Source organism: Puma concolor, chromosome D4, assembly GCF_028749965.1.
Source record: "Puma concolor isolate L17-30 chromosome D4, mPumCon1.1.hap2, whole genome shotgun sequence".
Lineage (NCBI taxonomy): Eukaryota > Metazoa > Chordata > Mammalia > Carnivora > Felidae > Puma > Puma concolor.
In genome coordinates this window covers 25,393,817-25,405,973 of record NC_141679.1, presented here as the reverse complement: position 1 = coordinate 25,405,973, position 12,157 = coordinate 25,393,817, and the positions used below count along the sequence as shown (strand labels likewise).

The window sequence follows — 12,157 nt, the reverse complement described above, 5'->3', positions numbered from 1 at the left end:
GACAATTGGCAGAGTGTGGGAGGGGGACTTGGGGAAAGTGACGCAAGGAGGGAGGCAGCCAGCCCCTCCCAACCCCTGGCTGGGGACCTGGCTGCCTGCTTCCCCCTCCCTGTTCCTCTCCATTCCTCCAGGGCCAGTCCTAGAATTTTTTTTTTAAGATTTTATTTTTAAGTAATCTCTACACCCAACATGGGGCTCAGACTCACAACCCCAAGACCAAGGGTCACACACACTACCAACTGAGCCAGCCAGGATCCCCAGGTAGTCCATTTTAACTAAAAGCTTCCCAAAATTCAACCTGGAGATAGTTAAGCGAGGACAAAAGATCCACAGTCATAATTCTGCCCCAGTCACACGTGAAATAGCATCTGAGTGCCAGGTTTCTTTCTTGTTTGTTTGTTTTTTTTTTTAATGTAACACAACACAGAGATTTCTGGTTACCAGACATGTATCCACAAATTACCAGCGTTATCAATTTGCTTTGATGTTTGCGGTTATTAGCCAGACCCTTTGCTGAGAACTTGACCTGCATTACTGATTTCAGTCCTCACAGGTGAAGGTACTGAGTAGTTACTATCTCTTTTACTGATGGGAAAAGGTAGGAAGTTCCTGAGGGAAAGGTAGGAAGTTCCAATTTCTAGATGGCCCAGGACACTGAGCATTGTTTTGATTTTGATACAAGAAAAAAATTTTTGCTGTTTGCCTTCAGCTAGCTTAAGTAAGAAAGGGAGAGTCTGACTGCTTATTTCAATCAGTATGTCACTGATTTAAAGGAACCATACAGAGACCATTAGCACCAACAAAGCTCAATTCCTAGGAATTCAGGAATGACAGCAAGGCTGGCACTGTGGCCTGATGAATGATGCCACGGGGCACTAAAAGCAGATGGTTCATGTTACATTTCACACCCTGCCTGGAGAAGGCAACTCTTCTCTCAAGGCCAAGTTCCAGACTCTGGACTTGGCACTCGCTTCATTATAATGTTAAAATTAAATACAACTTCTCCAACTCATACAACCACTTTCCTGTTTTTTAAATCTTGATTTTTATTGCAAAAGCAAATAAAATGTGCACTCACTGCGCATGCCTGCAGCTTCCTGTTTCAAACTCCTCCAGACCTCTGCCTTGGGGCTTCTCTGCATTAGGCAGGCCAGAGCTGCCAGGGAGTCAGCCAACCACAGCCCCAAACAGGGAGCGAACAACCCAGATCCTGAGGCCTCCTGGGGCACAATCTGAGGTATGTTCTCCACAGTCTTCAGAGGCCTGCCGTGGAACTTAGCCCCACTTGTCCCCAGCAGCTCTGGATGGGTTTCCTTCCCTTTCGTCTCATGTCCTGTCTCCCATTCGAGGCTTCCTGCAATCACCTCGCAAATAAGCTACTGGTGTGTAAATCCCTCTATGCTTCTGGGGAAACCCAACCTAAGCTAATGCCCATGTATTACTCAGACTGCCATAGCAAAGTACCACAAACTGGGGGGCCTGAACTACAGAAATTTGTCTTCTCACAGTTCTGGAGTCAAGAAGTCTGAGATCAAAGTGTCAGCAGCATTGGTTTCTTCTGAAGCCTCTCTCCTTGGCTTAGAGAGGGCCATCTCCTGTGTCTTCACATGGTCATTCTTCTCTGGGTCCTTATCGCTTCTTTTTTTTTTTCTTATCTCCGACTCTTAAAGGATATGGGATTAGGGTCTGCCCAAAGGACCCCATTTAACTTAATTACCTCTTTAAAGGACTTGTCTCCAACAGTCACATTCTGAGATTACCAGGGGTTGAGGCTTCAACATATGGGGGGGGGGGGGATGGTGAGATACAATTTAGTCCATAACAACCCACTATTATCAGGCCAAAAAGATGAGTAAGTGTATGAAGTGAAAATGTATGAGCTCCTCCGATCCAACTCCAAACCTCTCCAAAGGAAAAAGCTAAGAGAGGGGCACCTGGTTGCTTCGGATTCTGTGTCTCCCACTCTCTCTCTGCCCCTCCCCTGCTCAAGCTCTGTCTGTCTCTCTCTCTCTTTCAAAAATAAGTAAACATTCAAAAAAAATTTTTTTAGAAAGAAAAGAAAAAAATAAGAGAGAAAACAACTACCAAAAAAACCTATTGTGTATGCCTTTCAGGCTCTTTTTCTATGTGTAGTAGAAATGATGTTACAGTGACAAACTAAAGTATAAAGCAAACACCGATTTCCTTATTTTCTTTAACTCAATTTCAATGAGAACCCATGTGCTAGAAAATGCAATCTCCATCGATCCTAGACTCTTTTTCTTGGGTCACCCAAAGATCATAGAAACCTATGAGGTGCCAAGAAAACATGAACAGGCCTCACCTTCAGTCCATTGTGGTCATTTGCTTATAGCTCCAGGTCCAGCTGCTCAAAGATGAACAGCCTGCATGCTAGTCTTGGGACACTATATTCTGGGGTCCTTACGAATGGATGAAGAAGCTGTGGTTTATATATACAATGGAATGCTACTTGGCAATCAGAAAGAATGAAACCTGGCCATTTGCAGCAATGTGGATGGAACTGGAAGGTGAAATAAGTGAAATAAGTCAGTCAGAGAAAGACAGATACCATATGTTTTCACCCAATGTGGATCTTGAGATATTTAACAGGAGACCATGGGGGAGGGGAAGGCAGAAAAAAAAAAGTTACAGAGAGGGAGGGAGGCAAACCATAAGAGATTCTTCAATACTGAGAACAAACTGAGTGTTGATGGGGTTGGGGGAGAGGGGAAAGTGGGTGATGGGCACTGAGGAGGGCACTTGGGATGAGCACTGGGTGTTGTACAGAAACCAATTTGTCAATAAATTATATTTTTAAAAATAATTTAAAAAATAAGCCGTTAAAAAAAAAAAAAGATTCCAGGGTCCTTAGTACCTAGGATCCAATCTTGCAGATGTATGAAGCCATTGTCCTCTGAGGTCCTACCGTCTCCCCAGACCACAGGTCCCCACTTCCAGGAGGCAATAGGGAGAGAGTCACAATTAAAAGCATGGATGGGGATGGACCACTGGGGAGCTCAGCCCTGGCTATGCTTGAACAAGGTGTTTCACCTCCCTCATGGTTCAGTTTCCTCATTTGAAAAGTTTTAAATAGAGGGTACCTGGGTGACTCTGTCAGTTAAGGGCCTGATTTCGGCTTAGGTCCTGATCTCACAGTTCATGAGTTCAAGCCCTGAATTGGGCTCTGTGCTGACAGCTCAGAGCCTGGAGCCTGCTTCGGATTCTGTGTCTCCCTCCCCTGCTCACACTCTGTCTCTCTATCTCTCAAAAATAAATAAACACGCAAAAAAAATTTTAATAAAAATTTTTAAATAAAAACAATAGTCTCTGTTTCATGATCTATGTGCTCATTTAAACATTACAGTAAGCCTTATCATATGTTTCAGATGAGAAAAACAAAGTCTTTATCTAAGGTCACATAGCTAGATTAGAAGACTCTTTAATAAAGACATTTAAGACTATGGCATCCCTGGAGCACCTGGGTGGCTCAGTCGGTTAAGCATCCGACTTCAGCTCAGGTCATGATCTTGCAGTGAGTTCGAGCCCCACGTCAGGCTCTGTGCTGACAGCTCAGAGCCTGGAACCTGCTCCAGATTCTATGTCTCCCTCTCTCTCTGCCTCTCCCCTGCTTGTGCTCTCTCTCTCTCTCTCTCTCAAAAGTAAATAAACATTAAAAAAAAAATTGAATAAATAAATAATAAAAATAAAATTAAAAAGTTACAAATGTCAAGTCTGAAGCATAGAATATAAAGGATATTATTTAGGACAAGGAGCCATCTGCATTGAAATAAAAGTTGTTTCAAAAGCTATAGACGTTCCAAATTCTCCTCTTCTGTCTATAAAGTGAGTTGAACAGAACCATATATATAGCAATTCTAGCTTGGCCTGAATAATGATTCTATGACAGAATGCCTTTGACTCTCCAAAACCTGGTTCCCCTGTTAGTACACATTTGAGTGCTGGTTTATGGGTGTATCATTTAAAGGAATGCTGTGAAGTGGGGTCCAGGGCTGCTCTTCACTCCTTACTGACAGGAAAGACTGTTGGCTATACACAGCAATTCCCCCGTGTCAGCCAATGGAGAACATGACCTCAATCTTCCAGGGAGCTGCCAGTTTGCAGGCTGTGCTGACCCAGCAAAATTACCTGGAATCTAGAGTAGGGCTACCAGGGTCACTGACTGTCCTATCACCTTCAACATCAGGGCAGCATGTCCTTAGAAAGAAAATAAATGTTTTTTACCTTCACACCACTGGAGTTCAGAGGAAAAGGGAAGATGCTTGTGAGGACCAAAGTGGGAGAAGGCACGGGATTAGGCAACATTCATTCCAAATAGTAAAGAGAATGGTATTAAGAGTTTGCATTTTATTAAGCACTGGTCCTGTGCTCAGCGAGTGCCTTTCTTTCATGCCTTATCTCACTCAAAGCAAGCCATTCTCCGTTCTGCTTCTATATTAACAGAATCACAAAGTGTTTAAAGAAAATTGTTAATCACTGAAGGTACCTTGGCACTTGTCAGTTTTTGTTTTGTTTTTGTTTTCCATCTTTTCTCAAAGGCCTAACTGAGGTCAGCTGCAACATTCTATGGATGCCTGTGACACTGTGATAATTCTCATGCAAGGCCAACAACGAGAACAAGTAGATCAGTCCTGCAGAAAACAGACAGGCCTGCCTGGAAAACTGAGAGGTCACATGTATGAAATAGATAAATCTGTAAACTGTCAATCACCAACTTTGAAAGGTTCATATTTATGGGGTCCTAAAAATGGAGCCAACCTAATGATACCTGTCAGTCCTTCTAAATATTCTGCTGCATTGAAAAAAGACTGAAGGGGCGCCTGGGTGGCTCAGTCGGTTGAGCGTCCGACTTCGGCTCAGGTCATGATCTCACGGTCCGTGAGTTCGAGCCCCACGTCGGGCTCTGTGCTGACAGCTTGGAGCCTGGAGCCTGCTTCCGATTCTGTGTCTCCCTCTCTCTCTGACTCTCCCCCGTTCATGCTCTGTCTCTCTCTGTCTCAAAAATAAATAAATATTAAAAAAATTTTTTTTTAATAAAAAAAGAAAAATAAATTAAAAAAAAAGAAAAAAGACTGAAGAAGGGAATGAGGTCTATTACACAATTCAGGTATTGGTCAGAATGTTTTGTCCTTTCCTTGGTGATGAGCTTCAATTAACCCAGGTCTGATCTGGACGTGCTGATCTTCATCACAAATCGTAGATGACATTGGAACAATTTCACTGCCATTAAATGCTTAGATGATGTTACAATCACTTAAGCAACTAGAATACACACATTAAAGCTTTAATTTATAATCTTTCTGCCAAAGCATTTCTGTTAGAATTTAATTTAATATTTCTCTAGACTCACACTCCAAGTCCAGTCATTATAATTAATTCCAATCTCCCTAATCAAGGATGCATGTCTTTACTTATTCTCCCTAAAAGTAATGGAGGTAATAAACAGATGAATGTCATTACAGTTCATGATTGTGGTCAGTGGCTCTCAGGTCGTCGGTCTTGGACCATTTCCACTCTGAGAGACTATTTGAAAGCTAAACAACCCTATGTTTAGCTGCTAAAACAATAATAACAAAAAGAAGACTGAAAATAAACACACATCAAGTTTATTACAGAGATAAGGATGAGACAGGCTGAATCACTGTTGGAGTCAGGAGTCCAAGGCCACTCATGCCTCATGACTGGCAGCTGCGAAGGGTTCCCTCTGCCAAGCCTACTGGCCAGTGGTCAAGAGGTCACAATCGTGGCACACTGCCTTGGAGAAGTGGCTCGCCCAGCATTAGTGGCTAAATCCAGGCAGACCGGAATAACATTTGCACATGAGATCTGATCTAGTATCTAAAAGCACACAGACAGGAAAGTAGTCAGCAAGTCCTCTTACAATTCTGCAAAAGTTGGGTGTTTGGGGTGCAGTTTATTGTCCCAAAAGAGAACGAAGGAGAAGATAATTCCTTCCTAGACATCAAACTCCTTGAGAATAAAGATATAATGGAATATTGGCATATAATAAAAGATCAATAAATGTATGTTGGAACTGAAATCAACTTACATGTCCCATCATTGAACGTGTATAACCACCTGACAAAGTAAGTACTCTTGTCCCCATTTTACTATGAAGAAACTGAGAAAGAAAAGTTTGGTAACATGTTAAGAAGGAATAAAGCCAGGACTCAAACTCAGGTCTTTCTGGCCACAAAATTAATGTTCTTTCCATTACATCATGCTGCTGCACACCACCTGCTTTGCTAATTTAAGAAGAACCCTCCTGTATCTATTCTAATTATAAAAATTTACAAGACTGTTCTATAAATGTAAAACGCCTTCCATTCCATTGTCTTATCCCCTACAGATGATCGCATTCTTTTATTAAATGAAGAGGTGACTCCTCATTAACATCACTTCTTTGTCTCTTCCCCATCCTCCCTTCCTTCACTATAGTCACACAGAGAGAAGTAACCCTCCGGTTCCAGGTGACAAATTTGCCATCCTGGAACCATGATCCAATTTGTCCATTACCTCATGGAGAAGCCTCCATCCCTGGGAAAAGCTGCTGTGACTCTCTTGAAGCCTACACTGGCCATATTTTGGCACTGGACTAGGGTTACGCTGGTTCCTCCAATTTCTACTGAGATCCTATGAATATTTAGACCTGTAAAAAATAGTCACTAGTGCTCAAACTGGCAGCTTCAAACAGTTCACAGTTAAGGAAGCTGTGCTGACTGGTTTGGTGGCCTCTGAGGTATGGATGTGGTTTTATGTTGGCAAGATCATAGGCATTCTTGGCATCATTGGCTATAATGTTTGAAGCCCAATCATGAACATCTGATTATACATGATTTATTATTTGAGTGTTCTTGAACCGGGTGTGACCAGACCACTATTTGAATAAAATAAAATAATGGTTCAAAATCAATGTTTTCTTGGGTGCCTGAGTGGCTCAGTAGGTTGAGTATCCAACTTTGGCTTGGGTCATGATCTCACAGTTCATGAGTTTGAGCCCCATATTGGGCTTGCTGCTGTCAGCACAGAGCCCACTTCAGATTCTCTGTCCCCCACTCTTTCTGCCCCTAACCCCTCTCAAAAATAAACTTTTTAAAAAAATCTATGCTTGGGGCGCCTGGGTGGCGCAGTCGGTTAAGCGTCCGACTTCAACCAGGTCACGATCTCACGGTCCGTGAGTTCGAGCCCCGCGTCGGGCTCTGGGCTGATGGCTCAGAGCCTGGAGCCTGTTTCCGATTCTGTGTCTCCCTCTCTCTCTGCCCCTCGCCCGTTCATGCTCTGTCTCCCTCTGTCCCAAAAATAAATAAACGTTGAAAAAAAAAATTAAAAAAAAAAATCTATGCTTTTTCTATCAAACATTACAATGGGGGTCACAATTTCTTTTGATATTAACTTGGGTTGTCCTTTCCTATGATACATTAATATAGCTCTAAATGCACATCTTTGTTTAGCTTGAAATTGGAAAGGATATATGCAAATATATCAACCTAATACATGAATAAATAAAGATAACATTTTAGTTTGAAGGTTTAAAATATACGATATTTAAGCTTTATTTCCAGAAAAATTGAGGCAAAAGACTTGAGAAAACTAGAACTTGCCATAGCGGGAGAAATAGTAAGACTATGTGCTAAAGTGATATAGTTAAATCATGTCAGTAGTCATAAAAAATAAAATTTGGACTGTTTCTCTTTGCTAAAATCAGTGAAAGATCCTTTGGATAACAGTTATGTCTACAATTATTGAGGTACTTCTTATCTACTTGAATAGAGCTTTCTCAAGAGAGACTAGCAGGGTGGTGTTCTAAGTATGTATCTTTGTAACACCTCTAACAGTAGGACTGAGTGAATGAAAGCCAAGACCTACATTTAAGTCTGTTTGATATGTGTTATATTATTAATCTGTCCAGTTTTATGATTTTTAGAACTTATCTTTGAAAAATAAAATATCCTATAGATATTTACACAGGGTTATAATTTAATACCATCTATGAGTCTAAATAGTATCTTATGTCTTGAAATAGATAAAAGTGATTGGTATAAAAAAAAAAAAAGAGGTGACCCTTCTCTGTTTCCCTTTGTGGCCCTCATTCTCATCCATTCTCCAGGGCCTTACTCCATCAATAATTCCCCCAAACCTGATGACATTCCATTACATATTCATTCTTTCTTAGGTGACTGCTTCCTGCCAACGAAATAAATGTTGTGAGGTGCTTCTCATCTTAAAATACATCACATATGCCCCACCTCCACTCACCAGGCTACTCCTTGAACTACATTCCTGTTCCTCCCTCCTTCTCTTCACTATCGAGTTTCTTTCTCGCAGCCTGCATGTCTAACAGCCTTTTCTCACTTTCCATCCCCCTCAGCCTTTCTGCAGCAAGCCACTATCAACAACTCCTATTGCTTCATATGACCTTCTCCCTTGATGTTTTACAATGTTGTTCACTCTCACATCCACCTCTCATTCTCTGGTTCTCTTTCTCCTTCTGACCCCAAATGTAAGGACTCGCTTTGGTTATGCCCACTGCTTACTTCTCTCTACCCTCTCTCCTTTGGGAATTTTACTAATCTTTTCCACCAATCTTCAGTCCTGACTTGCACCAGTCCACATTTCCAACTGCCTGGTGGACATTCCCATCTGAGTGTCCTACTGACATCCCAAACCCAGTATGCTCAAAATGTAATCATCTTTCCTTTTCATCCATATCCATTTACTATATTGTAATTACTATCCCCTCGATCATTGTGGGGAAAAAGTCACAAGTTAAATTTGCAAAGGTCCAATGCTACAGAAACCAAATATTAATCATGGGAGGTGTAATATCTAATAGGACTTATTTTGTTTAAAATTTTTTTTCAAAATTAATTCATTTTTTCTAAAGTAATGCACACAGTAAAAAGAATCCAAAAATACAAAATAGTATATTATATACAGCAAAAGGTAGTTTGTCCTCCCATCCCTGATCACTACACCTACAGTTCCCTTTCTCAGAGGCTACAAGTGTTATCAGTTTGCTATATATCTATCCAGAAATATCCTATGCATTTGCAAGCATATATAAATACATGTTGTATGTTCTGATTCTGATTTCAGCTCAGGTCATGATCTCGCAGCCATGAGATCAAGCCCCACATTGGGCTCTGCATTGAGCTTGGAGTCTGCTTAAAATTCTCTCTCTCTCTCTCTCTCTCTCTCTCTCTCTCTCTCTCTCTCTCTCTTCCTTTACCCCTCTCCCCTGCTCACACACTCTCTCTCAAAAGAATAAATAAATTAAATAAATAAATAATAAAATAAATAAAATGTTAAAGCCCTTCATTTCCTTTCATTTTCATAATCATGCAGAATGCGTATACGGCATTTAGCACTGTACTCAACAAATGGGATCTAATTTTTATGGGCCTTCAACTCATCATTTGATTGTCCTGTGGGGGGGGGGGCGGTTAAAAAATAAAGCAAGAGCATTGATTTGCTGAGCCAGATGGGGACCTAGCCACTTTACAAGGTCCCAGGCAATGTCAGCACAGCACCCAGCGGAAGTAGGAAGGCTGGAATTGTCACACTACCCTTATAATGCTGAAAATCCAGTTTGAATTATCTTCTCACTGAAGTGACTACATTATGGACACCATGTAATTTTAAATACATGCTGCTGCTAGGCCACGTGTCCCCCCATTATAAGCTCCTGCAATTGTGTCTTTTGGCTCCAAGTATAAGACTTTTAAGTTATTATTAAATTTATCTTGCTGGTTTCTGTCACCTCAAGCTGTCAAAATCATCTCTGAGTTCCTATTTTGTCTTCCAATCTTCCAATATTGAAAAATGCCTCCCATATTTGAGAAAATTGTCCTCTCTACTAACCAAGTCACTGATTTTAAAGATATATATATACAGAACAAGAGTAGACCATGGGGAGAATCCTCTGACACACCACTAAAAACTACAATCTCATTAATCCATTTGGCTGCAATCAATCAACAAGAAATGGATCTCTTTAATTGTTTTTAACTCTAGACCATACCATTCTATGGGAGAACATGACAAATGCTGTGCTGAGTGCTATGTATGCTAAATGCATATTCCTGTTTTCTCCAGTAATCTGTAACATTCCATTCATTCACAGCACTGAGCTAGAATAAACAGCCAAATCCCTGAGCTCAGGGAATTTACGTTCTGCAGTAGAAATAGTCAGTGAACAATAGAGTTCACAATTAATTATCAAATAATAATTATAATACCAAAATACTAGTAATCAAATTATATGATGTCTAAGATTTCCATCAAAATAATCAGAGGAGAGACAGTATATAGTTCAAATAAGACTGAAATTGAGTTCTTTGTTAAAATTGGGTGATAGAAATGCAGGGATTTAGGGGAGCCTGGGTGGCTCAGTCGATTGAGCATCCAACTTCAGCTCAGGTCATAATCTCACGATTCGTGAGTTCAAGCCCCATGTGCGGCTTTGTGCTGACAGCGTGGAGCCTGCTTTGGATTTTTCTGTCTCCCTCTCTCTCTGCCGCTCACTATTCATGCTCTCTCTCTCAAAAATAAACATTAAAAAAAAGAAATGCAGGGATTTATTATACTATTCTCTCAACATTTTTCTAAGTTTGAAATTTTCCATTAAGACATTTAAATTATAATTATGATAAATACTGTGAGAAAGTATGAAATATTAAGAAAATTTATAGCAATGAATACCTAACCTAATCTGATGAAGCATCAAAAGTTCCTCTGAGAAAGTGACTTTTAAGTTTAAAACTGAAAAATAAGTAGAAATTATCTAACTTGAATGAGAGAGGAGAAAGCCTTCTAAACAAAGGGAACAGCATGTGAAAACATACTAATGTAGAAAGGAACAGAGAATTTTGAAGGAATTGAAAGAAGTATTAAGTGGCTGCAGTTTACAGGGTAAAAGAGATTTGCTTGGTTTAAAATGAAATAGTCAAGGGCCGCCTGGGTGGCTTAGTCAGTTGAGCATTGGTCTCTTGATTTTGGTTCAGATCATGATCTCACGGTTCCTGGGTTCAAGCCCTGTATCAGGTTCTGATTTGGCAGTGTGGAGCCTGCTTAGGACTCTCTCTCCCTCTCTATGCCCCTCCCCAGCTTGCTCACTCACTCTCTCTCTCAAAATAAATAAATAAATGAATAAATAAATAAATAAATAAATAAATAAATTAAATAAAATAGACAAGTAGACAGAGGCCAGGCCACAAAGACCATTACAAGATTTTTTTTAATCCTAAGAACAATGGAAATTTATTGAAAAGTTCTAGACCAAGGACTATATCATGACTCTATTGACACTTTTAGAAGATCAATGTATGTGTATATATGTTACTACTTATCTAATAGATGAACCTAGAAATCTTATCTGTATACACACACACACATGCATATATACATATGTGTCAGTATACATATTATTGTGAAGCTAGATATATATAATACATATTTATTTTTTAAGGGAAGGATAAATTTTAAAAAATGGTTAACTACATGGAGAGGGAGAGAACAGGGTGATAGAGGAAACAAGTTTAGAAACTAATACTTTTTATTTATTTATTTATTTTTAATTTTTTTAATGTTTATTTATTTTTGAGACAAAGAGAGACAGAGCATGAATGGGGGAGGGTCAGAGAGAGAGGGAGACACAGAATCCAAAGCAGGCTCCAGGCTCTGAGCTGTCAGCACAGAGCCCAACGTGGGGCTCGAACTCATGGACCGTGAGATCGTGACCTGAGTTGAAGTCGGACGCTTAACCAACTGAGCCACCCAGGCGCCCCGAAACTAAGACTTTTTAAATACAACTCATTTTATTAATTTAAACTAAATATTGTGTAAATGTATTTCATAACTATAAAGTAAAATTAATTTAAAAAAAACAATCTCTAGGACGCCTGGGTGGCTCAGTCGGTTAAGTTTTTGGCTCTGGATTTCCATTCAGGTCATGATCTCATGGTTCATGAGATTGAGCCCCACATTGGGCTGTGTGCTGAGAGCATGGAGCCTGCTTGGATTCTCTCTCTCTCTTCCTCTCTCTCTCTCTCTCTCTCTCTCTCTGCCTCTCCCCCACTGGTGCTCTGTCTCTCAAAATAAACATTAAAAAAAAAAAAAAACAGGGGCACCTGGGTGACTC

The 12,157-nt window shown here is 40.3% G+C and overlaps 1 pseudogene; it reads left to right on the top strand.

The window, feature by feature from the left end:
- The first annotated feature begins 6,513 nt into the window (after positions 1 to 6,513).
- On the top strand, positions 6,514 to 6,823 carry LOC112868711 (ATP synthase F(0) complex subunit g, mitochondrial pseudogene; annotated as a pseudogene).
- The last annotated feature ends 5,334 nt before the right edge of the window (positions 6,824 to 12,157 follow it).